Here is a 25,425-nt window from a genome sequence, read left to right as displayed (position 1 = left end):
CACGTAATCTTAATCTAGACAGTATCTCTATTTAACATGTTCAATCTTTTTGTTAGCTTCTCCAACAGTCATAACTGTTTTAATGACTATCATCATCAGTATCATTTGAAGGCCAATTTCAAGTGACTGATTTTTCGCAATATGGTTTGTATTTTCCTGCTTCTTTGCAGACTCAGTAATTTGAACTGAATGTAAGATACTGTTAACTTTATCTTGTTGGCTGTTGGATATTTTTGCATTTCCATAAATAATCTGGAGATTTGTTATAAGATGTGGCTAAGGGACTCGGACGAAGTTTGATTCTTTGGGACTTGCTTTTACGACGGATTAGGCAAGAACAGAGTTGCATTTAATATGTAATTAATTTTTTCCCACTACTAATGCAAAACCCTCCAGAGTACTCTACTGAATGCCTTGTGAATTATGAGGCTTTCTGTTTGAGCTAGTGGAAACAGGCACTTCTTCTGGCCCTGTGTGAGCTTGGATACTGTTCTATATACAATCTTTTTAGTTGGCTCTTTCTCCAGCCCTGTGTAGTTTCCTTAAATGTATATGTTTATCCGTACTTTGCTGAACACTTAAGGTTTTCATGTCTGATAGCTTTAACTTATAAATTACTACAAGCTTTTTCTTATCTTTTTTTTTGAGACAAGTTCTCTCTCTCACCCAGGCTGGAGTGCAGTGGCACAATCATGGCCCACTGCAGGCTCCTGGGCTTAAGCCATTCTCCCACCTAAGCCTCCAAAGTAGCTGGGACTACAGGCATGTGCCACCATGCCTGGCTTACTTACTTATTTACTTATTATTTAGTAAAAACAAGTTCTTGCTATGTTGCTCAGGCTGGTCTCAAACTCCTTATATCAAGCAATCCTCCCACCTCAGCCTCCCAAAGTCCTGGGACTATTAGGCATGAGCCAAGCACCTGGCCATACTACAAGCTTTTAAATTATAAATTACTATATTATGGCTTTTATCATTCTCATATGCAATTTAGATTCTGGAGAAGGTTGTTTAACCCTTTATAATGATACATATCTGCAGTAACAATATTTTTGGCTTTACCTGTTGCTAAAGTAGGTGTATTCATAAACATCCAATTCAAATTCATCCGATTTGGCTTGGATGTTGACATTTCATCAGTGATGTACTGTTTATGAATTTATGCTTTGGGGTGGAGAGTTCTGCAGATGTCTATTAAGTCCACTTGATCCAGAGCTGAGTTCAAGTCCTTAATATCCTTGTTGATTTTCTGTCTTGTTGATCTAATATTGACAGTGGGGTGTTAAAAGTCTCCCATTATTATTGTGTGGGAGTCTAAGTTTCTTTGCAGGTCTCTAAGAATTTGTTTTATAAATCTGGGTGCTCCTGTATTGGGTACATACATATTTATGAGAGTTAGCTCTTCTTGTTGCATTCAGCCCTTTACCATTATGTAATGCCCTTCTTTGTCTTTTTTTATCTTTGTTGGTTTAGAGTCTGAAAAATACAGAACGCTTCACGAATTTGTGTGTCATCCTTGCGCAGGGGCCATGCTAATCTTCTCTGCATCGTTCCAATTTTAGTATATGTGCTGCCAAAACGTGCACAAATTTATGCTATTTAAATAAGTTATAATGTATTTTCGTTTAAGTGCCATAACATTTTTATATATAGGGCAGTGATTATAGCCATAGTTTCATAATGCAATAGGTCAAACCATATGAAATTGCCACTGAGGTCAAAAACTTTAAAATATCAACAATTTAACCTAATGAAAGTATTCATACACTTACAAGGAAATCAATAATTTACACAGATTGTTAGCAACAAATTTACTATAACTTATTTATCTTATTCTTCTCCAATCCCACATCCACTGGAAAGAAGGAAAGAGTACTGTTGGTCGGATGGATAAGCCTCACTCTTTTATGTCCCTTAAGTGAAGAAAGGTTTAAAAGGGAAGAGGGCATATTCAGAGCCACCGTCCTTACCCTTCTTAGTCAGATATACTAAATTTAAATTTAATTCGGCATTTAGGAGATACAGCCCCCATTCTCCCACTAAGAAATTATACCTTAATACTAACATGAAAATCCTGTTAAAACAGACTTCAAAGGAAATCTTGGTCAAAAAGATACTTCCAGTCAGGAAACTATGGAAACAAGAGAGAAAGAACTGCTTCCAAGAAACGAACCCCAGTCCATTAAAGGACTGATAGTGTGCACATAGATCAGTTTTTCTTTTAAGTAACATCTTCTTAAGTTCCACATATAGCTCTAGCTGTCTAGTGTCTTTGGAGCACACAGGCTACCCTTTAGAGCCAAAAGGCAACTACCTGGGACAATCCTATTTTCACTTCCAAATATTATACTGTCCTTTTTAGAGTATTATATAAAACTTTAGTTTTTATATTATAGATTGTTAACTTTGCTCTTGTAGAACTTCAAATCCATTGGTGTGATTTTTGGACTGAAGATTAATCCTGTAGTTTCTGAATATTTTCTGGCCACAGTAATACATTGGTAACTAAATTCACAACAGAAAGTTTGAGTTCCTGTGTAAAAGCTACTATATTACTATATTACTATATCTTAACCATACTAACATGTTTCCTTCACTAATTCCTCCAAAATAATTTTATCGTAATAAAATCAAGAAACATTTCTTTATTTCCTATAAGTAGATTTGTCTGCAGAATCCAGTAGTCCTTAAAGTAGTCCTTTCTGAGATGACCAGATTCTTTGTTTATAAATCTACAACTATGCCTTAAAGATTGCCTCTAATCATACTCATCTTCCTTCAACTTCTTTTTAAAAAAAAATTCCGGGCCAGGCGCAGCGGCTCATGCCTGTAATCCCAGCACTTTGGGAGACCGAGGTGGGTGGATCACGAGGTCATGAGTTTGAGACCAGTCTGACCAACATGGTGAAACCCTGTTTCCACTAAAAAATACAAAAAATTAGCCGGGTGTGGTGGCACGTGCTTCTGGTCCCAGCTACTCAGGAGGCTGAGGCAGGAGAATCTCTTGAACCTGGGAGGCGGAGGTTGCAGTGAGCCAAAATCGCGCCATTGCACTCCAGCCTGGGTGACAGAGCCAGGCTCCGTCTCAAAAACAAAACAAAACAAAACAAAAAAAACCAAAACAAAACAAAACAAAAAAAAACTTCCTTCTCTTTACTCTGTCTTCCTCTTAAGCTTCTGATTCCTCTCTTGACCTCTATCATTAACTGTCTTGAAATATTAGGTTCTAATATTAAAGGGGAGGATCAAAATATCCAGACATATGGAACTTTAAAAAAACTACTCGAAATTATAACTTTATATTTAAAAAAGCAAAGTGTTTTTATAACAGAAACTCTGAAAATAAAAAGCACTTTATTTTGTCTTGGTTGGCAGCTGTAGTTATAGAGGTTAAGAATCACTGGTAGAATTCTCACTTCTTTAACCCACTTTAACACAGTTTCAGATTCAACACTATACAGAAATTGCTATTTCTAAAAACACCAATGACTTCAGACACCAACTGGGAAGCTTCTACAAGTGAAAGGACGTGCTATTAAAAATTACGCAGGGAAAACTGACACAAATCAAAGCTGTCCACCCAGGAGGAATGGTCCTAATCAGGACCAATCATAACAAAGCCTTGCATGTGTTGTTATGTTTGTTATATCACAAAGGCTGTACTTGCTTATACTTGAAAATATACATACAAACATTGTTTTTAACTCTTTCCTGACCCCTAATCCAACTCCTATTTCTATGGCTAACAACTGTGGTGCACCCTTCCAGTCTTTTTCTCCGAACTTACCTGTGTGTTAGGTTTTCTGGGATTGGTTGTTACATAAGTGAAATCACATACACTGCTTTGGTGTATTGTATTTTTTGTGTGTGTGTATGAATTGTGTCTTTGTGTATGTATTATATTGTATCTTGCCCTTTCATGTAAAATATCTTAAGAGGTACATCTATGTCTATTTCATGTTTTTTCATAAGTATCTAATATTATAGTGTAAGGGCACACCATAATTTAACTGTTCTAATGACGACTTTATTACTTCCATTTTCCCATCATACATTCTCTCCTCTGCATGGAATAATCATGCAATACTCTCTATTAATGAATGATAGCATTTCTATATTACAGACATATAGAAATAAAACTTCTGGCTCAGGAGAATGTACATTTGAAATGGATAGATACTGCCAAACTTTTCTCCTAAGAAGATGAAGCTATTTATATTCGGTTCAATAGTATTTCTTCAAAACTTAACAGGCTACCTATATTTCTACCTCTATAAATTTCCTGCTTACATTCTTTCCCATTTTCTATCAGGTTATCTTTTTCATATTGATTTGTAGGTACACCTTATATACCTTGAATATTAATTTTGTCTATTACATGTCAAATATTTTATCCCAATCTATTGCTTGCCTTCCTTTTTAAATGGCATCTAAGTTTGATGTCTCACTTAAAAGGCCTTCTCCGCTCCCACAATTTTTTAAATTAACTTTTAAAAGTTTTGTCATTTTATTTTTTATTTATCAACATTTAGTCCACCCGGGGCTGAGCACGGTGGCTCACGCCTGTAATCGCAGCACTCTGGGAGGCCGAGGAGAGCGGATCACAAGCTCAAGAGATCGAGACCATCTGGCCAACATGGTGAAACCCCGTCTCTACTAAAAATACAAAAATTAGCTGGGCGTGGTGGTGGGCACCTGTAATCCCAGCTACTTGGGAGGCTGAGGCAGGAGAATCGCTTGAACCCAGGAGGCGGAGGTTGCAGTGAGCCGAGATCACGCCACTGCACTCCAGCCTGGCAACACAATGAGACTCCATCTCAAAAATAAATAAATAAATAAATAAAAATAAAAAACCATTTAGTCCACCTGGAACTTAGTTTTGAGAGTGTCACGAAGTGGGTACCTAACTATCTTTACTTCAATTAGACAGTTGATTGTCCCACACCCTTTATAGACCAGTTCTTCCATTACTCATTCATTTATCATACAATTCTTCTTTATCCATGTTTATCTATGGATCTTCTCCTGAATTTATTATTCTATTCCTCTGATCAATATGCCTATTCCTACTCCAAATTCTTATTTTAATAATTGTAATTTTATAATGTTTCGACCTTTGATGGGTCCCATCTATTAAACTTTTTTTTTTGAAATTTACTTGGCCATTCTTGTGCATGCTCCCTTCTCAAAACTTGAACCATCAGTTTGTCAAATTCCATTTTAAAACTCCTGTTGAATTTCTGATTAGAACTACACTGACTTTATAGAATAATTTAGTAAAAGCTGCCATTTTTATAGCATTAAGTTGACACATTCATGAATTCCTCCATCCATTCACATCTTTTTGCAGTTTTCTTCACATAGCTATTACACATTTTAAAAATCTTAAGTATTTTATAGTTTAGACTGCTACTTCTTATAGTTGGTTATTGTTGATGTATAAGAAGGCTAATGAATATTCTAACTTTATCTTATAGCCAATCAGCTTACTGAAATTTTCTAATACAAATCTTTTTCCATTATCTCGTATTTTTTTGTTATTTGTATTTGTATTATATTTATTTGTATTTGTAAGCAGTCATATCAACTCTAAATAATAGTGATACATTCCCCCCCTTTATTTACAGGTTAATTATTTTTCTTGTTCTTAATGTATTGCCTAAGACTTTTGAACCAACGTTGTGTTCCTATCTTTTAATGAAAGTGCTTCTATTATTACTCTATGACATTTGGTGATAATAGTATCTACTGCACAGAGATGTTTTAAGGCTTAAGTAAACTGATACATATAAAGTTTTTTGCAATAGCACCCAGAACATAGAAAGTGTTCAATGTCTATTAATCATATTATTTACTAAGTGCCTTTTATTTGTCAAGCACAAATAAAAGTGTATGCATGCAGCATTGCAGAGGCTGGCAAACTAAAGCCTGTGGGCCAAATCTGGTCTGCTGCCTAGTTTCGTAAATGAAGTTTAATAGGAACACAGTCATGCCCATTGTTTATAATTTATCTATGGCTGTTTTTCTACTCCTATAGCACAGTTTAAGTAGTTGCAACTGAGCCCATATGGTCCACATGCCTAAAATATTTACTATCTTCTCTTATATTAAAAAAGTTGCTGACTCCAGTAGTACTGGTCAAACTCAAGGAGTTCATAGTTGAATAGCTTATTTAGACAAGTAAAAAATATATATACATTACAGTATGATATATACAAGCCAGATATTCCGCGGGTATTATGGAAACATTTGGCAGTTAAATATTAAAAGACAGGAAGGACTCACACAAGTGAAAAGACACAAGATATTTTAATTATTTAAAAATATGTATTTATTTACATATCATTATCTCTCATCTCATTCTGTAAATTTCTAAAGGGGAGGGAGTGTGACATTCATTTTTGTGACATTCGACATTCACATTCTAAGTATCTAGGACATTTTAAATGTTCAACAAATGATGGACAAATGAATAAATGAATGATATGTAGGATGCCTGAGTGACAAAGATTAGGCATGTCTGTCAAAGTTCTAGATATAAATATCCTATGGCAAGCCATTTTACTTGTCATGTTAAATAGGATCTTTTAATTCTTGTACACTCTATATTAGGAGACAGCTACTATTATTACTACACTGTAAAATGAATGAACCAAGGCTCATACAGGTAAAGTAGCACACTCATGTTTCTATACAGCCAGTATGAGAAGTCAACAAACAATCCTATGGCTGCCTAATGAGAAATATGTTCTCTACACTATATTACAAAGTTGTAAAGAGGTAAAAAATGATGACATAATAGGATATCAACAGAGTATGGACTCTCAAAGGAAATTATAATTAATGCAGCAGGAATTGTATTGTGATTTCAATTTCTAAAACTGGGGAATGATCTGAATAAATTCATGCTTTTTAAATATCCTGGAAGCAGCCTAAAAGATGGTTAGAGGGGCAGTAGCCCCTACCTTTTCCCCAAAGGCTACTCTATCACACACACTAGGCCAGTTTTAGTAAGGTTCAAGTGATTAAAACAAAATTGCTAACATACTATTTAAGGAATACCAATCTGAAGCATCAGGAAAAGCTGATCCTAATAGTTACTAAAGAAACAAAAAGGTACTTCATAAACTATGAAAGTACTATGCTAAAAATTTTTTTTAAGTATATATTACAAATGAAAATATTACATGGAAAAAATCAAGTCATAAGAACAAAGACATAACTGAGAATGTCTGTCTTAAGAAAACAAAAAAAACTTAGAAAATTTAAACAATAAAATCACAAATTATGAGTTGTTTTCATTTTTTATTTAAGCAAATCTTAAGAAAAACTGATTTTAAAGTAAATGAAATGACTAATCCTTCAAGTTATGGCTCAACAAAAGTAGTTGCTGTATATGGCATATACTTCTATAAAGCAAAGCACGTAATTACTTTCTAATAAAAGTCTAAACTGTGATTTAAAGTGTACTTAAATATCTGTTTAGAACCCCTAGAGAAGTAAGATTTTTTTGCCTCCCAAATTATGTGTCTGTAGGTTTAGAATATACATAAACCAATTAAAGTAATCCCTCACTGAAGAAGTGGATAGTGAAGCGAAATCATTTAACTTTTAAAAAGTTCAAATATATATTAAAATATGGATTCTGAGGAAAGAAAACAGATACAACACTTTTTTTTCCCAGCATTTCTGATAGAGGCTGATTAACATACACAATCTAATTTACCAAACTTAGGTAACTTTTACACCGAGGCTTACTTCAAAGTATACATTGCACTTTGTATTTCTAGCAACTAGCACATAAGAGATCTCAAGAAGTGAGGGAGAAAGAGATAGGGAAATCAATCAGAAGTATAGTTCATCTGTAAAATGAGAATACCACCACATATCTGGTAGGTTTGTATAGGAGTTTAAAAATAAGCAAGTATAGGCCTAAAATTCAATGAGCTCAACTGAATGTTTACTGGATACATACTATGTTTATAGAACTTTGGAGGATAAAGCTTGAACTCTGGTCTTTTTAGAAAAAGAAAAAAAAAAAGGCTGCATTGCTTCCAATATAGTAGCATTAATGTAAGCACTTCTATGGTATGTATTTTAATGTTTTTATAGTTTCCAACATCTCTGTGGGTTCTCACAATATCTTTGAGGAAAACAGGATAGATATTATTCTCCATTTTAATGCTTAGAAAAACAAGATTGCAAGAAACTAACCCAAAATCACACAGCTAATAAGTGGTGAAGTTAGAACTAAGATCTAGATTTTTGAGTCACCATCCAAGGTACTGTACCTCTTGTTTAGCAAACGGAAACAGCTGGCATGGTGAAGCTGTTTAAAGCATTCACAAAAAAAGAGGGAGGGCATGAATTTCTCCTTAAACTAAAATATAAAAAGTAAAAATTGTATTAAGTAGCAATTTATGAGGGCTGTTATTTAAATCAAAAGGTTTATATTGCCTTAAAATTATGGTACTGTATGTACTTACTAAGTATGAAAAATGCTAATAATAAATTAAAGTACAAAAGTTAAGTTTCATGATTTTGTTTGGTTGGTTTTAATGTTTTTAACAAGAAGAAATAAACATCATTGATTCTGTCCAGGTAGCTTCCCATCTTATACATCTGTACTTTTTCCAGCACCTACTACTAACCCTGATACATAGAATGTACTGATGCCTGCTTAATGAAAAAATGCTCTCATGATGTATTCTTGCTCTCTTGATGCCACAAAAAATACAGTAGCCCCAGCCAATTGATTTGTGCAGCCACAGCCTGAGGCATCACTATTCATCTGGTAATGGCACATGAACCACAGTATACTGAAGGAAACAGAACTGCCTTAGAAATAGATATCTATAAATTTAGAAACTTAGAGATGTTTCATGTAAATTACTTTTCAAAATAGCTGATACTTATATCCTTTAAATCACCATAACTTACCTTAAAATAATCTTAACTATTTGTAAAGAGATTTCTAGGTCTTTCTTCCATGCCTTAATGTGCACATGATATAATCTTTTCTTGATGATTCAAGCTCATCAATGTAAATATCAATTATTAGACTGTTCCATAACACAGTGATTCTTTCTGGAGTACTGCAGAATGTCCAACTGCTTGTCCCTTTATTAACTCATCCTAGACTACTTCTAAAAACAAGGTTCCCTACTGCCTGCTCCCCTGTTGTCACTTACAGACCACCAACATCCTAGACAAGGTTTTTAACCTGCCAGCTGTGTTTTAAAAAATGTAAAACCAGCACAGGCAGTTGATACACCTAACCTCATACAAATTCTAAATCAAGCCACCGTGTAGCTATTTTCACTGTAGTAAGGCCTGACTCAAAGGCTTTTCGTCTTTCGCTTCCTAATTCTGAGACCTATTCTAGGCTCTTGTTAGAAGTCTGGCCACAAAATAACAATTACAGAAGCACTTATTTCTACATATTTTTTTTTAGGATAACATAAGGAAAAATATATACATGATAGTCATAAAATGCACCAAACCACCATATAGACAAGATGATACAAGACATTTCACAGTATGTGCTATATGAACAATTACTTTGCCAATTATTACCTAGGAGTCAGCAAACTAGGTCCCCTGGCCAAATCCAGTCCACAGATGGCTTGTTTTTGTTTGGCTCTTGAGACAACAATGTAAAAATTTTTACGTTTTTAAAAGATTATAAAAAACTAACAAACAAGAACATTCAACTGAGACTGTAAATGGCCTGCAAAACCTAAAATGTTTAATTATCTAGCACTCTACAGAAAAAGTTGGCCAACCCCTGATCTAGGCCATATAAACAAACACATATAAGCTATCCATTATACATAAGGCTTAAGCTATTAATATGTCAAAGCTGAGGTACAGTTCTTTCAGTGATAGGTTCCTAATGATACAAACTGTCTTGTCCAGCTCCGCCTATTTTCCTCTTCTGATGCCCTGGTGCTTAAGCTAACATCTCGACCTAACTTTCTTTCTTGGTCCCAATTTCTGTCCTTGGATGCTCTTGGACTACTTATTCTACTACTACTTCCAACTCTGCCTGTGAATCTCTTTTGGAATGCCTTTCCCTTTGTTATCTAAATCATTTCTAAGTTTCCTCTGACTCCCTCCAAATGCCTTCCAGGATTGTTCTAGCCCTCACTGGCTTCACTTTCCTTTAGATTCCAGTTGGTGTCACACAACTTAATAATACCATATTACAATTTTTGCTAGTGATACTATTAGTCTAGTACCCCCAACTAGTTTGTAAACTACTTGAAGGAAGACATCACACTATGTTTGTATCCCCACTTTAATAACATTGCATCACCCTGTAAACACATGACATCTCCCAGGTGCAGTTCTCAATCTTGGAGGAAAAAATAGCCCAAGGACTGGTAATGGGTGATAAGTGATTGGAAACATCGAAAGATGACACCCACAAAGGAACTTGATGGAAGACCACAGGCTACACAGAAAACTTGAAAGTATATATCAAAGACAAGCAAAACCACAATAGTGGGAAGACAGAAACGTAAGAATAAAGATATAAAAAGAGACCACTAAATAATTCTCTGAAATAAGACCAAAATATTAAGAAAATTATAAAAGCTCACAATACATGTAAAAGTACAAAATTTGCCTTTCAACATTAATGGCCACTAATTTCCTTTTAACAAGTAGTTTTTGACATTAACACACATGGGAGCCATATTTCTTGTTTTGCAATGTGATAAACTGAAGCAGTAAAAGGCTCAATGGAATAAATATGCACCACATTCTAAACCTTTGGAATTACAATATTGTGAGTTTATTTGAAGTCCGCTAGGCATTGCTAAAAACAAAACAAAACAAAAAAAACAACAAAAGCAAACAAAAAAACAGAAACACCTATCAGTTATCTGGCTAATAAAATTGGAAATCATGTGCATATCCCTACACCATTCTCAAAGACACGACCTAGATTCATTTTCATTCAAAAATGCACCAACGTTTCAAAAAAAACCAAAAACCTTTTTGGTTACTTCATCAAATTGTATTTTAAAAATACATGCAGATTATAAAATACACAAGCCTTGGATGTCATGAACATCTAAAAAAATGCAAATGTTTTAAAACAGCGCAAATATTACTACAAATTGATAAAATATAAATTAAATGCTCTTTGCCTAAAACTACAAAAGACAATGAGAATATGAATCATGCATTCCCTCTTTTTTCCAGGGGGTTAAGGATGTCTCAGCCCTTAGCTATGTCTGGCTGGTCAGGGAAGAGGGAGAAATTTTCACATTAGTAATAAAATGTGCTTACTATTATATTGTAGAAATGTGACTAGTAAAGAGTAATCATTAAATGTGTGTTCAAATAAATCAGGTCTCAATTACTCACACGGACAGACGAAGTGAAGACACAGACGTCACCAAAAGACGATAATCCTAGAATGTTTTTTTAATGCTTATTATTAATTTGGGAGAAATTAATTACCCTTATAACTATGCTTGACAGTGTTAACCAGGATTTTATTTTTCCTGAGCATTCAATGATTTGGAGGATTCAGACAAAAGGGAAAAAGAGGGAGTTAATTCAGAAGCATACAGGTGGCTACGGTAGCCAGCCTGGGATAAAAAATTTTCCAGTTAACCTACACATAGAAAACTAACAGATGATCTATGAAATGAAACAAGACAATATAGTAAAATTTAATGTAGTAGTGCTAAAAAATTTAAATATAAGATTTAATATTAAAATTTTAACAAGATGTTTCTCCTGTCATATCCCTTCTTCCCACTAACTAGTGTTATTAGAAAGCAAGATTAGTAGGCTACAAAGTTAAAACCAACATTTCAGGTTATATTTTATAAAAGATGTGGTAAAAATCCTTCATCACTGTTTTCTGTTGGGCCACCATCTGTCTCAGTGAGTATCTCATTACTTAAGACAAATTAATTCAAACAAGAAAATATCCAAAAGACAGGGGATTCAACTCACTTGAACATTTGTAGGTGACACAAGATGACAAGAGTTAGTAAATACGCAAAAACTAAATATTTATCCAAACATAAGATCAGAACCACAAAACTCAATTCGTTTCTGCCTAACATATGGCTCAAGCTCCTGAGTGGCATATGTTTAGTACTGGACCTGGTAACAGCATGGTGATAAAATATTATAGTAAGAGTTCAACTGTTATTTCATTCCTACAATACAGAAGCATACATACTTTGGTTTCAAACTAAAAACACAGACCACAGTAAGAAGCAAAATAATTACGTTGTTCGGTTTTAAAAACCCATAGTGAACACATGATTATACCGTAAAAAGAAAAAAAAAATCTCATCAGCCTGCGACTCTTATTTAATAGATGGTCAGACACAAAGGTGTCCAAAGGAACTTACATAAAATCTCACAAAAGAAAATCTCGAATTCATAATCTCTAGCACCCCCAGCAAATCATCGCATTCCACCCTCTAAAATATCCCAAGGCTTGTAACGCTAACAGTTGAATAAAAGAACAATTAACGACCACATCCATTAAAACGGTCCCTCTTCTGCTCGCAATCTGACAGCGAAATTATCTGTTCATTTTCCTTTACCTAACATATGACGTCGTTTCCAAAGCCGTGTCAAAAGTTCGAAGATCCAGGTTGTTAAAACCGGGCGAGGACTGCAGCCTCGAGTTCACCTCCCGACTGAACAGGTGGTTAACTCGCCCGGAGAGAGGAACTGCCAGGTACTGGAGGCAGCCACGCAGGATCAAACAGAGGGCGGGTTTTCGAGGTTTTAACCCCAAGATGAGCGGGGAAAACTCTCTTCAGAAAAGCGTTCAAGTTCGGCGGCTGCCGGGCGCCCAAAGCCGAAGGCGCCGCGGGTGCTGGGCGATCCTCTCGGGAGGATTCCGCCCCCGCCCCCGCCCCCGCCCCCGCCCCCGAGCCCTCCGGAGCTACGCGGCTAGCCGCGGGGAGGAGGCGAGGGACAGAGGGGAGGGCCGCCCGCGCACCCGCGCCACCTCCCTCGGGCTAGATGCCGCCTCCTTTCGGGCTGGATGGCGCCCCCGCAAGCGCGTCCTGGCTAGGCTCGGCCCCGGCAGGTGCCCGACTAGTTAACGGGTCCTGTCCCCGGCCCCACTGCCCCTCTGCTCCTCTGCCCACAGCGCGCCCACAGAAGGGGGTGGCCCGGGCCCCTCGACGGGGCCGAGCCCTGGAGGGTGCCCCGGCCCTCAGTCCCAGCCTAACGGTTTCCGCGGCGCCTCCTCCGGGGCGGGACGGGGTTGGGACGGCTCGGTGTCCCCCCCACCTTTCGCGGAGGGAGTGCCCGCGCTCTCACCTCCGAGTCACGCCGTCCTGAGGCAGAAGAAGGCGGCTCCTCTGGCGCCTCTTCTTAGGGTTCCTGATCGTTGTCTCACTACCTCAGCTGCAGAGTCAGCTCTCAGGGCCGCCGCGGCCGCCGGCGCGCTGACTGTTGGGGTTGTTTCCTGGCAGTGACGCCGCCGCCTCAGCCCCGCTCTTCGCTCCCTCTCCGCGTAGCTCCCGCTTTCTGTTTCACCCGAGGGACCACGAACGCCGCCGCCGCCATGCTTACTACGGAGCCGGGAGGAGGAGCCCGAAGTCGGTGCGCCGAGTGCGGCTGCGCGGGCCCCGCCGACGGCGCCCTCGGCCGGGACACCGAACCCCCGCCTGGAGCCCGCCGCGCCGGGGCTCTCTCACTGGAACGCGAGTCCCCGCGGAGCCACCGGCGCGTGGCGGCTGAGCGGTCGCGTTCGGCTCCCGGAGCGCCCACACCCTCTCGGGCTTCCGGCTTTCTCCCGAGGCCCGGCTGCGCCTGGCTCTTGGTAGCATCTGCTGTGGCCAGGCTCGGAGCCACACTCAGGAAAAGTGGAGTTCATGGAGGTTCCTAGAGCTACTCACACAATTCTCAATCCACATTTCAAAAGACTCCCCTGAGACGCACTCTGTCAGCCCCTTTCCAAAAGCACGCGAACTTAAGGCTGGCAGGTGCTTTAAAAGACACTCTGTCCAAGGACTAGGAAGCCTCTGAAATGGGCTTGAAAGTTTCTAATCCCAAAGACTTCGAACCCGGGATCTGGATAGCAAGCAAAAAATTTAGATATTTACTCAGTTGAAAACGTGGGGGTGGCTTCCTGGTCTCTTCGCCAGCCAAATCGCGTGAAAAACCACGACCTCAATTTTTACAACAGAACAAAGACTACAAGTGAGCGCAGCAGCGACTTCCTGGAACCTCAAGCAATGTGGGGCGCTGCAATAATGCCTGAGGGCTTTTGACTTACAGTTGCCACCGAAGACCTGGGGAGGGTGTAGTCCTTGGGCCGGGGAGGCCAACCTCAGGAACTGTCCTTTCAAAAATGGTGATGGATGTAACAAGCTGCATGTCTGGGCTTTATTTCAGTGTATTAATTGTGCGATCTTTTAAAATAGCTATATTTTAAAAACTGTTTTACAGAAATGTCTTTAAAATGTGATTATTCTCTATATTCTTAAAAGAATACAATGGTTAATTAAATCCTTTGTTGATAACTGACTCTCAAACCGATATCCTGGCCATACGTTTAAGTCCCAGAGGATTGCTGCGGTGTATAGAATCCCTACTTTGGTGCTCTCCTTTTTTCCCTCTTTGGAATGTTCTCATCACCTCTTCTAAATCTTTCACTGCTTTTCATCTCCTCATCTGCCTCTATCCACTCTGATCCTTCCTCTTATTCCTTCTGCTTTACTGTTTATTTTTCACTCTTTTCTCCTTTCTCGGCTGGTTTTCTCTGCGGCTCCAGGTGAAGATTGATGGGATGTTTATATCTACAGCCAGCTAATGAGAGGTTTCTTTTCTTCTGGTTGTAAATAGGGCAGTGGTATCTTGAGATATTTTCATTGCTCTTCACTATCAGAAGTTCTTTCCCTGTGAGAGATGTTTCCTTTTCTTAACTTTTGGATTTGGCCCTCTTCCAGACAGCTGACAAGTTGATCTTGGAATAATTGAAGTATAACTGTATATTGTTTCAAAGTATGAAGATTTTATCAGAGTGTGGGTGAATGGAGTGGCTTCCCCATCTTACTGCCCAACTATGCTTGGTCTGAGATTAAGTTAGTGGTTTCCAAACTTACCGCTGAGCTAATACTTTCCTACTCTGCTTCCTACTCAGGAGCTTTTTGAAAATACAGAATCCTGCAATCTACCCCTTCAAAATTCTGATTCCTTTGTTCAGAGAGAGGCCAAGACATGGCACTTTTAAAAACTATATTTAAAAATATATGTTTGGGACATGCCTACATGTAAAGGCAGAGTGAAGAAGTTCAGCTGTTTTTGAAGGAGATTAATACATAATTTAAGAATGTTATTGAAGACCTAGAGATTGTAGTCAATAATATGCAATGCAGTAAGGTGAAGTAAAGTGAAGACCAAGGAATTTATGTCCTTTGGAGAGAAGAAAACGTACACATAAATGACCCTAGCATGTGCACCAGTATGAGTTCTCTGGGAACACAGAGAGGGTCAAGAAATTATGTTGGCTTTGAACAAGTTCTCTTCTCAATGCTTCACTTTTTTTTAATCAGTAAAATGGGAGCCATTTTCAATCCTCATCTTTCTTGGCCTCTCAACAATATTCAACACTTTGACCACTATTCTTTCTTAAACATTTCTTCTTCCTTTGGCGCTGCATTTTCTTGGTTTTCCTCCTTACTTTCCTAGGCACTGCTTCTCTGATTCCTTTGCATATTCCTGCTTGTCTTCCTAACTATTAAATATAACAGTACCTTAAAATTCAGTTTTAGATTATTTTCTGTTTTCATTGTAATCTCTTGGCCTAAGCAGCATCACCCACGCCAGTGGCTTTAGTTATCATCTATATGCCAGTGATCTCCACATATATGCCTCCAGCCCAGACCTTTCCTTTAAAATCCAAATCTGATCCACTAGTCAAAGTTTGACCCTTCCTCTAAATTCCAAGCTTCACTGACATGGCCACTTAATATCTCAAAAGTTGCAAAGTTTTGTCCAACTGAGTTGTGAACACTTGTTTTCCTTATCCCTCATCTCTCTAGTTATTCAAATCAAATACCTAGTAGTTAGTCACCCCTGATGTCTCCCTCACCTCCATTCTTCCATTCTCCATATTTGTTGCAGCACTAACTCCTGGCAATTTTATTTCTAAAATCTAATTGGTCTACTTCTTTCCAATCACCACCAATCTAATTCAAGCTCACTGTATACAATCTGGGATCCTCCATTCAGTCTCCATTTTGCAGCCAAAGTTAGCTCTCTAAGAAAGCAAATGAGACTATGTCACTACTCCAAAAAACTCCTTAAACAGTTTCTCATTGCTCTAGGATAAGTCTAGAATTCTTTTTTTTTTTTTTAGACGGAGTCTCGCTCTTTCGCCTAGGCTGGAGTGCAGTGGCGCGATCTTGGCTCACTGCAAGGTCCGCCTCCCGGATTCACGCCATTCTCCTGCCTCAGCCTCTGGAGTAGCTGGGACTACAGGCGCCCGCCACCACGCCCGGCTAATTTTTTGTATTTTTAGTAGAGACGGGGTTTCACCGTGTTAACCAGGATGGTCTCGATTTCCTGACCTCCTGATCCACCTGCCTCGGCCTCCCAAAGTGCTGGGATTACAGGCGTGAGCCACCGCGCCCGGCTGGATAAGTCTAGAATTCTTAAGGCGGCCTAAAAGACCATATGAGGTCTGGCCTTACCTGCCTTTTTCAGCCTCATCTCACAGCATTTTCAGCTCGTTTCCTGGGCAGACTTCTGGTCTTCTTTTAGTTTCTCAAAAATGCTGTGATCCCAACAGCCAAAGGCTCTATGTACATGCCATTCTCTCCTTTAGTTGTCCTATCTCTTACTCATCCTTCAGGTCTCAGTTTGAAAGGGACATTCTTGGGAAAAACATTTCTGACCTCCCAGATACATTCAAGATCCCTTGTTATGTCAGCTCTCTTACCACCATATACCCTCCCCTCTTATGACTTACCACAGCTTGTAACTACATTTTGGAATGTGTAACTACTAGGTTAATGTCTGTTGCTCCCTACATTAGGATAAAGACCATGTCTATTTGGGCCTGCACAGTGCCTGGCACATAGAAGCTACCCAATAAATATTTCTTGAATGATTATTGTCCTATGAGTTTATTTCTGGGATTCTAGAAGGTTGTTGGGTCAGGAAATTAGATCACTGATCATTTTCAAGAGAGCAATCTTCTGTATGACTAGTGGGAAGGAATGCAGAAATGTGCTGGAAGACAATTCTCTGTGGGACTCTAGTATTTCTGCATGTCTTGTGAGCAGAGGCACTAACAGCTTTTGTTTTAGACTATATTTTCAAGGATTTTTTTTTTTTTTTGGTCAAACAGCCTTGGAAAATATACATAGTGTCCCCTGCCCCGCCCTCCCTCCCCACCAAGACCAGGGGCACATTTGTTTACCATCCAATATAGTAAAAATAATGTCTTTGGAGGCAAAGGTCAAGCAGGTTTTCTTGCAGCCTATTATAAAAAGATTGGGGATTTCCTAAGCTTAGAGTTTCTCAACTGTGAGGCAAACCCACTGCAGGTGCATCACTCACCTGAACCACACCATGTAGCTCCAGGTAAGACCTGGGGGCAAGGGAACTGACTGAACATGACACTGGTGCTGCTTGCTGTGCCATGAGTAATGCAGCCCTTTGACCCCAAAGCCCCACATCTTCTGCCAGCTTCCATGAAACTATAGCAGGTTAAGTGATTAGCTTGCAGAGAGGATGAAATCTCAGACCCTTCATAGTTCTTGACAAAGTATAGCGGGTTAAAGAGAAAGACGAAGATGAAGAAGTCAAACAGCGAGTGGAGACTATTTAGAAAGTTTGGAAAAAAAGAAGTTTGGTGATGAAGAGGAGAGATGGGACAGCAGATTGAGGTGGGAAAGGTGTGCTGACTGAATTCTCTGAACAATATTGGTGGCCCTAACTCTGAACAGATCCCAACAAAACACTATTACTGTTGTTCCTCTCTTTGGTTAGGGAACAGGTGCAAGTCTGAAAGAGGAGTAGGAGGTGGAAGCGGTTGACCTGGAGGTACACCAGTTAAAGCAGCCAGAGCTTTTTTTTTAATCTCTGAGAAGGGGTATAGTATAATGTAGAGCAGGAAAGACAGGCTTTGGAGTCAGGTAGATCTGGGCTTCAGTTGCAGCTCTATTACTAACTGATTGATTGATCGATCTTAGGCTTGTTATCCAACCTTTCTGGCTTCAGCTCCTCAACTATAAACTAAGGATAAAATACCTACTTTGCAGGATTAAATTTCATAATGTATGAAGATGCCTGGTATATGCTTGATGCTCAATAAATAAATGTGAGCTACATGATTAGGATGTCCTGGCTAATTGTGATTTGGTGAGGTTGGGAAAATCCAGAACCTTCCTCCACGTTTCCAAGGAATCTTGGAAAGGAACGTGGCCAGGGTGCACACTTGCTCTGATCCTGTTCCCGTTTCCATCCCACTCTGTGCTTTCCTATGGATGGAACAGCTCCTTCCCTAAAAGCAAAGGAAACAAGACACAGAATAGGAGGCGACTTCACATTTAATGTTGGCCATTCCCACCATAGGGAATTTCTCAATAGCCATCATTCTTTTCGGACCACACCCTGCCACTATATTGCTGTGGTCCCTCACCCTAACAAGAACCTTCTCTACATTTTTCTGAATTTCTGGGACTCCTAAAGCCACCTCTCTTTAAAACCACCAGGGGTGGGCCAAGCGCAGTGGCTCATACCTGTAATCCCAGCACTTTGGGAGGCCGAGGCAGGCAGATCATGAGGTCAGGAGTTTGAGACCAGCCTGACCAACATGGAGAAACTCTGTCTCTACTAAAAATACAAAAATTAGCCAGGCGTGGTGGTGCATGCCTGTAATCCCAGCTACTCGGGAGGCTGAGGCAGGAGAATCGTTTGAACCTGAGAGGCAGAGGTTGTGGTGTGCCGAGATCATGCCACTGCACTCCAGCCTGGGCAACAAGAGCGAAACTTCATCTTAAAAAAAGAAGAAGAAGAAGAAGAAAAACACACCAGGGGGGCAATTCCCAAATTCTTGTTAATTTATTCTTACTCAAAGCAATTTGGCTGTTTTCTGTCCTCACTTTTATACAGAATAGCCTTGGAACCTTAGCTTTATTTCAAAACCAAGATATTTCATTAAAGTATTTTCCTAAACTAAAGAGTAACTGTCCTTGAGAAGTAGTTCTTAAACTTTGGCATGAACAAAAATCACCTGTGGCACTTGTTTAAGCTATAGTGGTTCTACTACATACTCCCTTCTCACCTCAAGATTTGGATTCAAGAATCTGCATTTTATAAACACTCCAAGAGACTCTGATGAGGGTAGTCCATGGGTCATACTTTGAGCATCTTAGAGCAACCAGCTCAACAGTCAACTTTCACAAATCAGAATGTTTTTCCTCTCTGTAACATAGAGTTAAACTAGAGTTGGCTCAAGGGTTCAGGAAAACTGCTCATCTATGGTCTATGTCATTTATATTGTTTATTCTTTATAAAGAAGCCAATTAGGAAAGACCAAGGAATTCCCTAATCACAAAGTGATAATCCTAATAGTCCAAATTTGTCAACGTTAATGATATGGTTTCAAAGCAATGCCATTGGGGACAGTTACTTCCAAAGGGAAAAGACTTATCTGGTTACTGGCCAGGACTTTTTGAATAGCTTCCGGATCTGAAGGGGCTACACAATAATAGACAGATTATAAGGATTTTCTCTAGGTTGAAAAAATAGAGTTTCTATATTTGTCTTTTGGACTGTCAACAGCTCTTTGATGTTTTTTTTACCACTTTAGGATGCTTTGATAATAGCCCTGGGGTTGAACACACCACGATCATTATCCAGCATAACTAGATGACATATGAATCAATTTTAAAGACAGAAGAAGGAGATAGGCATCTATAAGAATAATGAGGCACGAGATGACTTGGAATTCTAAAAACATTCCCCAACTGCCTGGCTTTTATTTTCCCTCAAAAACATCAAATTTCAAAACCAGAGCACTACTTTACCAAGATAACAATAAGACTTTAATCTGGACAAAATAAAAATAAAATTTAAATAAGTTAGGAAATGAAAATTCAGATACTCTAAATCCAGCTACAATTCACCAAACTTGAGAAAGATCTTCCTCAAATTTCAGAGGTAAATATTTAAACCAAATCACATTTTATAACTACCAGACAAATCAACAATCTATTCATGGTAGGTAAAGTAAAGATCAAGTTGCCTTTTTTATTTTAAAATATAATGTAAAATTGAAGCAGGCATCTCTGAAATAAAGACAATGACATATAGTAATGGGAAACACTAGGAAAATCGTTTATAAATTGAAGACTTTTAATGAAATAAAATACCAATTTTACTGATTTTAAACTTTTATCTATAAAGTTTTTAAAAATCAAGGCACATCTGAACTTTGCTTTTATTTTTTCTTTACACTGTACATATAAGACATAAACCCAGAATTATTATACCGAAAAAGAACAAAAGCTAAAATTAATTACTAAAAATACTTAGCATTACTAAAAGAAGGTAAAATAAAGAGCCAACTCTAGTTTAACTCTATGTTACAGAGAGGAAAAACATTCTTATTTGTGAAAGTTGACTCTTGTTTGAGCTGGTTGCTCTAAGATGCTCAAAGTATGACCCATGGACTACCCTCATCAGAGTCTCTTGGAGTGCTTATTTTCATTTAAAAATAACTATGACTTTACCAAATAAATATTCAGCTTCAAATTAAAGAAGCTAATAGCTTAAAACAATAGAAATTTGCCAGGCATGGTGGCTCATGCCTGTAATCCTAGCACTTTGAGAGGCCAAGGTGAGCGGATCACTTTAGGCCAGGAGTTTGAGACCAGTCCAGCCAACGTGGTGAAACCCTGTCTCTACTAAAAATACGAAAACTATCCTAGCGTGGTGGCGCCTGCCTGTAATCTCAGCTACTTAGGAAACTGAGGCATGAGAATCGCTTGAACCCAGGAGGCAGAGGTTGCAGTGAGCTGAGATTCCGCCACTGCACTGCAGCCTGGGTGACAGAGCGAGACCCTGTTTCCAAAAAACAAAGACAAAAACAAAAACAAAATAAAGAAGAAAAGAAAAAAAGAAAAAAAACAAGGAAAAGAAAAACAAAAACAAACAAAAAAAGATGTTCAAATATAGCCCATTTTCCCAAGCTACAGGAGACTAAGAGTAAAAATAGGGTTGTACGCCACTGCACTCCAGCCCGGGCGACAGAGTGAGACTCCGTCTCAAAAAAAAAAAAAAAAAAACAGGGTTGTAGTAAAAGTCTTAAAGAGTATTCATACTTTTCCCTATCCACACGCAGATTTCTTCCACAAGATCCTAAGAAGTCCTAGGGATTTGCTTTGTATTCTATGCCTTGCTTCCTTTGCTTTTAGGGAAGGAACACTTTAAGAAACAGTCCCTAGTCACCGTCTTCCTCCTCTGGCTCATTGAATTGTTTCCTCTTACTGCTTCCTAAGGCAACAAAGCTCCCCAACTGCAATGCTGTTTGTGCTGAGGCTACCAAACCCTGATTTTTTTTTTTTTTTTTTTTTTTTGAGACAGAGCCTTGCTGTTGTTGGCCCAGGCTGGAGTGCAATGGCATGATCTTGGCTCACCGCAACATCCGCCTCCCGCGTTCCAGCAATTCTCCTGCCTCAGCCTCCCAAGTAGCTGAGATTACAGGCGCCCACCACCACGCCCACCTGATATTTATATTTTTAGTAGAGATGGGGTTTCACCATGTTGGCCAAGCTGGTCTCGAACTCCTGACCTCAGGTGATCTGCCCACCTCGGCCTCCCAAACTGCTGAGATTACAGCCATGAGCCACCACGCCCGGCCGCCAACTCCTAATTTTAATGGCATTAATGCCTGTACCAAGACACCGTTTTTCACAGGCATCATCTCCTGTTGATATTGTCTTCAGTTCCAAAAGTCCCATGTACATCACAGTGAAGCATTTAGTTATATTATTTGTTTGCTGCTCTAGGACTCAGGCATGAGTTCATGGGATAGATAACATGGTTCCATGAAGCCTTTTCCTCTAACCTTGGGCAATTGATCTTGAAGCAAACTTTTCATAGCTTTCGTCACTTAGGATGAATTTTTTTCTTCCTCTGTTCTGCCAGTTCTACAGATGTGCTGAAACATGCTCAAATTCTAGGCAAAAAAACAGTGCTGGCCGGGCATGGTGGCTCAGCCTGTAATCCCAGCATTCTGGGAGGCCAAGGCAGGTGGATCACGAGGTTAGGAGTTCAAGACCATCTTGGCCAAGATGGTGAAACTCTGTCTCTACTAAAAATACAAAAAAATTAGACGGGCGTTGTGGGAGTTGGGGGCACCTGTAATCCCAGCTACTGGGGAGGCTGAGGCAGAGAATCGCTTGAACCCAGGAGGCAGAGGTTGTGGTGAGCCAAGATCACGCTGCTGCACTCCAGCCTGGGTGACAAAGCGAGACTCCATCTCAAAAAACAAACCAACAAACAAAAACAAAAAACAGTGCCACATTTCTTCAAGGCTACCAGGACCAGTCAGCCATGCCCTCTTGTCAGCATAAGTACCAACCACATGACATCTCCCTCAAGACCTGAGTGCTAACTATATGAGGGCCCCTCTCCTTCATACTCCTAGATTTTCCCATTTAGTCCCCTGGCCCTGCTGCCCTGCAGGTGATAGCCACTTCTTCCAGCATCCTTCATTTGTTCTTTTGGTCTTCCAACATCTATGTGACTAATTTCTTATATGAAATTCCTCTGTCTGAAATACGTAGCATGGTTTCTAATTTCTGAAATCCTAGCCAGGACTTTGACTAATAGATTTTAACCAGAGAGACTTAAAATACTTGGTTATGGAGACTAAATACATTCATGCAAAAATATATTCAGAGATACAACATTTGACATGAATAGCTCAGCTAACATTTGCTATAGAGCTCAAAGACAAGCAATCAGTTGCTATGAGATGATCAAAGATAGCCATTGTGCTTTTAAATTTTAACTGATTTTATTTAATGTTCAAAACAACATTGTGATCAAAGTACTGTTAGTCTCACTCTTTAGACGAGCAACATTGCTGTGAGTGGTTAAATTTATATTCACATATGTACAGCTAAGAAAGTGACAGAGCTGGGATTCATACTTAGGCCTGTATGACTCTGACAAAGCTTCTTTGGGGCCAAGCCTTAGTCAGACTTCTGGATCTTCTGCTAAGCACCTCTGTGCACTTTCTTGTAAAATTCTGTTTTAGCAAAGAACCCTGCTAAGTGACTTTAGCAAGAACTCCTATTCTCGATAGTTGATCATCCTTGATATCTGATCAAGTTTCTCATCTCTTGGGTGACATCTAAACACTCTGGCCTGTCTTCAACAAGAATCCTGTTAGGTCAGTTTAGCCGGAATCACTCTTACCCCTGATGTTATCTATAAAGTTTTTAAAAGTCAAGGCACACCTGCTGACCCCCACACTGCTCCGTGGCTCCAAATTCTTACTTGCCCATGCTCTACTGGGAATTGTGCCCAATCTCTCTCCCTGGCTGCAAGGCCCCATTGCAGTGGTCCCTCTACCTATTATGATCATCCTGAATAAAATCCTCCTTATCATACTTTGACAAATATTATTCGATAACTTTGTCTTTAACAACTCTTAACACACTCATTCCATTATTTCATGTTAGCTCATAAGAGGTGAAATTTAAAATGAACCTTGAAGAATAGGCTTCAAATAGAATGATCAGAGTAGAGCACTCTTATAGGAAAGATAGCTAACAAAGGTATGAAAGTGAGAAAATGCCAAGTATGTCTAGGGGTAAGAAATGAGCCAGCACAAACGTTTGTGATGGAAGGCATGGAGACACAGGGCAAAAGAAGAAGTTTGGCCTAGATTGAGAAGAACTTTGATTGGCACATGAGAAATTTTGAAACCACTTATTTTTAATCAGGAGTCAGAGGAGTAATATGGCAAAAGTGGAAAAGATTTGATATTGTTGTTTACAGTCCCTTTTCATTATTACTTGTCAAGCCACAGTTGTTATCAAAGGCATTTTAAATAAGCAACACATTAAAACAAAACAAACAGGAAAAAAAATCTTTGTAGATTACTGCCATTAGAAAAGGAATTTTAACTTTGTATAAATTAAAAAAAAAAAGACATCAAACAAACAAAAACCTTATAAGGAAATTTTTTTTTTTTTTTTTTTGAGATGGAGTCTTACTCTGTTGTCCAGGCTGGAGTGCAGTGACAGAATCTCAGCTCACTGCAACCTCTGCCTCCTGGGTTCAAGCGATTCTCCTGCCTCAGCCTCCTGAGTAGCTGGGATTACAGGTGCCCACCACCATGCCTGGCTAATTTTTGTATTTTTAGTAGATACAGGGTTTCACCATGTTGGCCAGGGTGGTCTTGAACTCCTGACCTCCTGATCCGCACACCTTGGCCTCCCAAAGTGCTGGGATTACAGGTGTGAGCCACTGTGCCTAGTCAAGAAATTGATTTTTATCACAGGAAAAAAAGGATATCTATTTATTCCTTGCTTTAAGATAAAGACCTAAAATAATTTACACAACTATGAGAAATGAAATAAGTACTTTTTAAAGAAAAGTGTTATTATTTCACTAATACACCTTTAGGGAATAAAATGAAGAAACATTAAAATGACAAGCCAACAACGCTAAATTGAGAGATACTGATAAAGTGGGCCACCAATCAGCCTGTCAGTAAACTATTATGTTCTGTTACAAACCTCTTCTTGAAGCAATTGGATTCAGACACATTATGGGTTAGATAGACTTTTGTGGGCTAGCCTAGAAATTCAACTGTCATTTAGAACTTTGTTTCCACAGCAAAATGTCTCTACAAGTTCTAAACAGCAGACTTTCAAATTAATTTTTGGAATATAACCCATGTGCAACTTGGGGACTGCCTGTGCTTTGAATGTAGATTGTCTATTATAACCAGGGCTTTAACTCCACTGAATCTCAGAGGATTTCAGACTAGTTAGTTTGACACCTTTCTTTCCAAATCCAATACCTTATTTGGGAAAGGGGCATTTTTAAAAGTAACCTATCTGGTGTGAAGAAAAGGCAAATACAATAACTTTTTTCCAATAAGGGGCTAATTAATTATAAGGAAGAAAATATTTTGTTTGTAAGAAGAAACATTTTGTCTGTAAGAATTTTAAAAATTTAAGTATTTATAAAATTATGTAATGGAAGACAGGATTTGTTTTCACTCTTTTTGCATATAGTTTGTCTCTACAATGCAAAAGTAACAAAAAGTAAACATTTGAATCAATTAGCCTTAGAATGACTGTCTAGTACTCTTCTTAATAATGACATTTGAGCCGAGCGCAGTGGCTCACGCCTGTAATCCCAGCACTTTGGGAGGACGAGGTGGGCAGATCA

The 25,425-nt window shown here is 38.9% G+C and overlaps 1 protein-coding gene and 1 non-coding gene across 3 annotated transcripts in view; both read right to left on the bottom strand.

Annotated features, from left to right (window-relative positions):
• The window catches only part of FNDC3A (fibronectin type III domain containing 3A), a 231,509-nt gene extending 217,723 nt beyond the window's left edge, over nt 1-13,786 (bottom strand). The window contains exon 1 of one of the 2 annotated variants that reach the window (XM_055244290.2): nt 13,312-13,786. The gene's annotated coding sequence lies outside the window, so the exon portion shown is untranslated. Of the gene's footprint in view, nt 1-12,581; nt 13,245-13,311 lie in introns of those variants that run through there. The other variant, XM_055244289.2, reaches the window with a different exon arrangement.
• LOC129464306 (U6 spliceosomal RNA) lies at nt 1,480-1,586 on the bottom strand. Its single transcript, XR_008651533.1, has one exon. It is a non-coding gene; the product is annotated as a U6 spliceosomal RNA (small nuclear RNA).
• Nucleotides 13,787-25,425: the final 11,639 nt, after the last annotated feature.

The sequence above is a fragment of the Symphalangus syndactylus genome, chromosome 15, assembly GCF_028878055.3.
Source record: "Symphalangus syndactylus isolate Jambi chromosome 15, NHGRI_mSymSyn1-v2.1_pri, whole genome shotgun sequence".
In the NCBI taxonomy this organism is placed as follows: domain Eukaryota; kingdom Metazoa; phylum Chordata; class Mammalia; order Primates; family Hylobatidae; genus Symphalangus; species Symphalangus syndactylus.
Note: the sequence above shows the minus strand (reverse complement) of the source record. Positions and strands in the feature narration are given on the sequence as shown.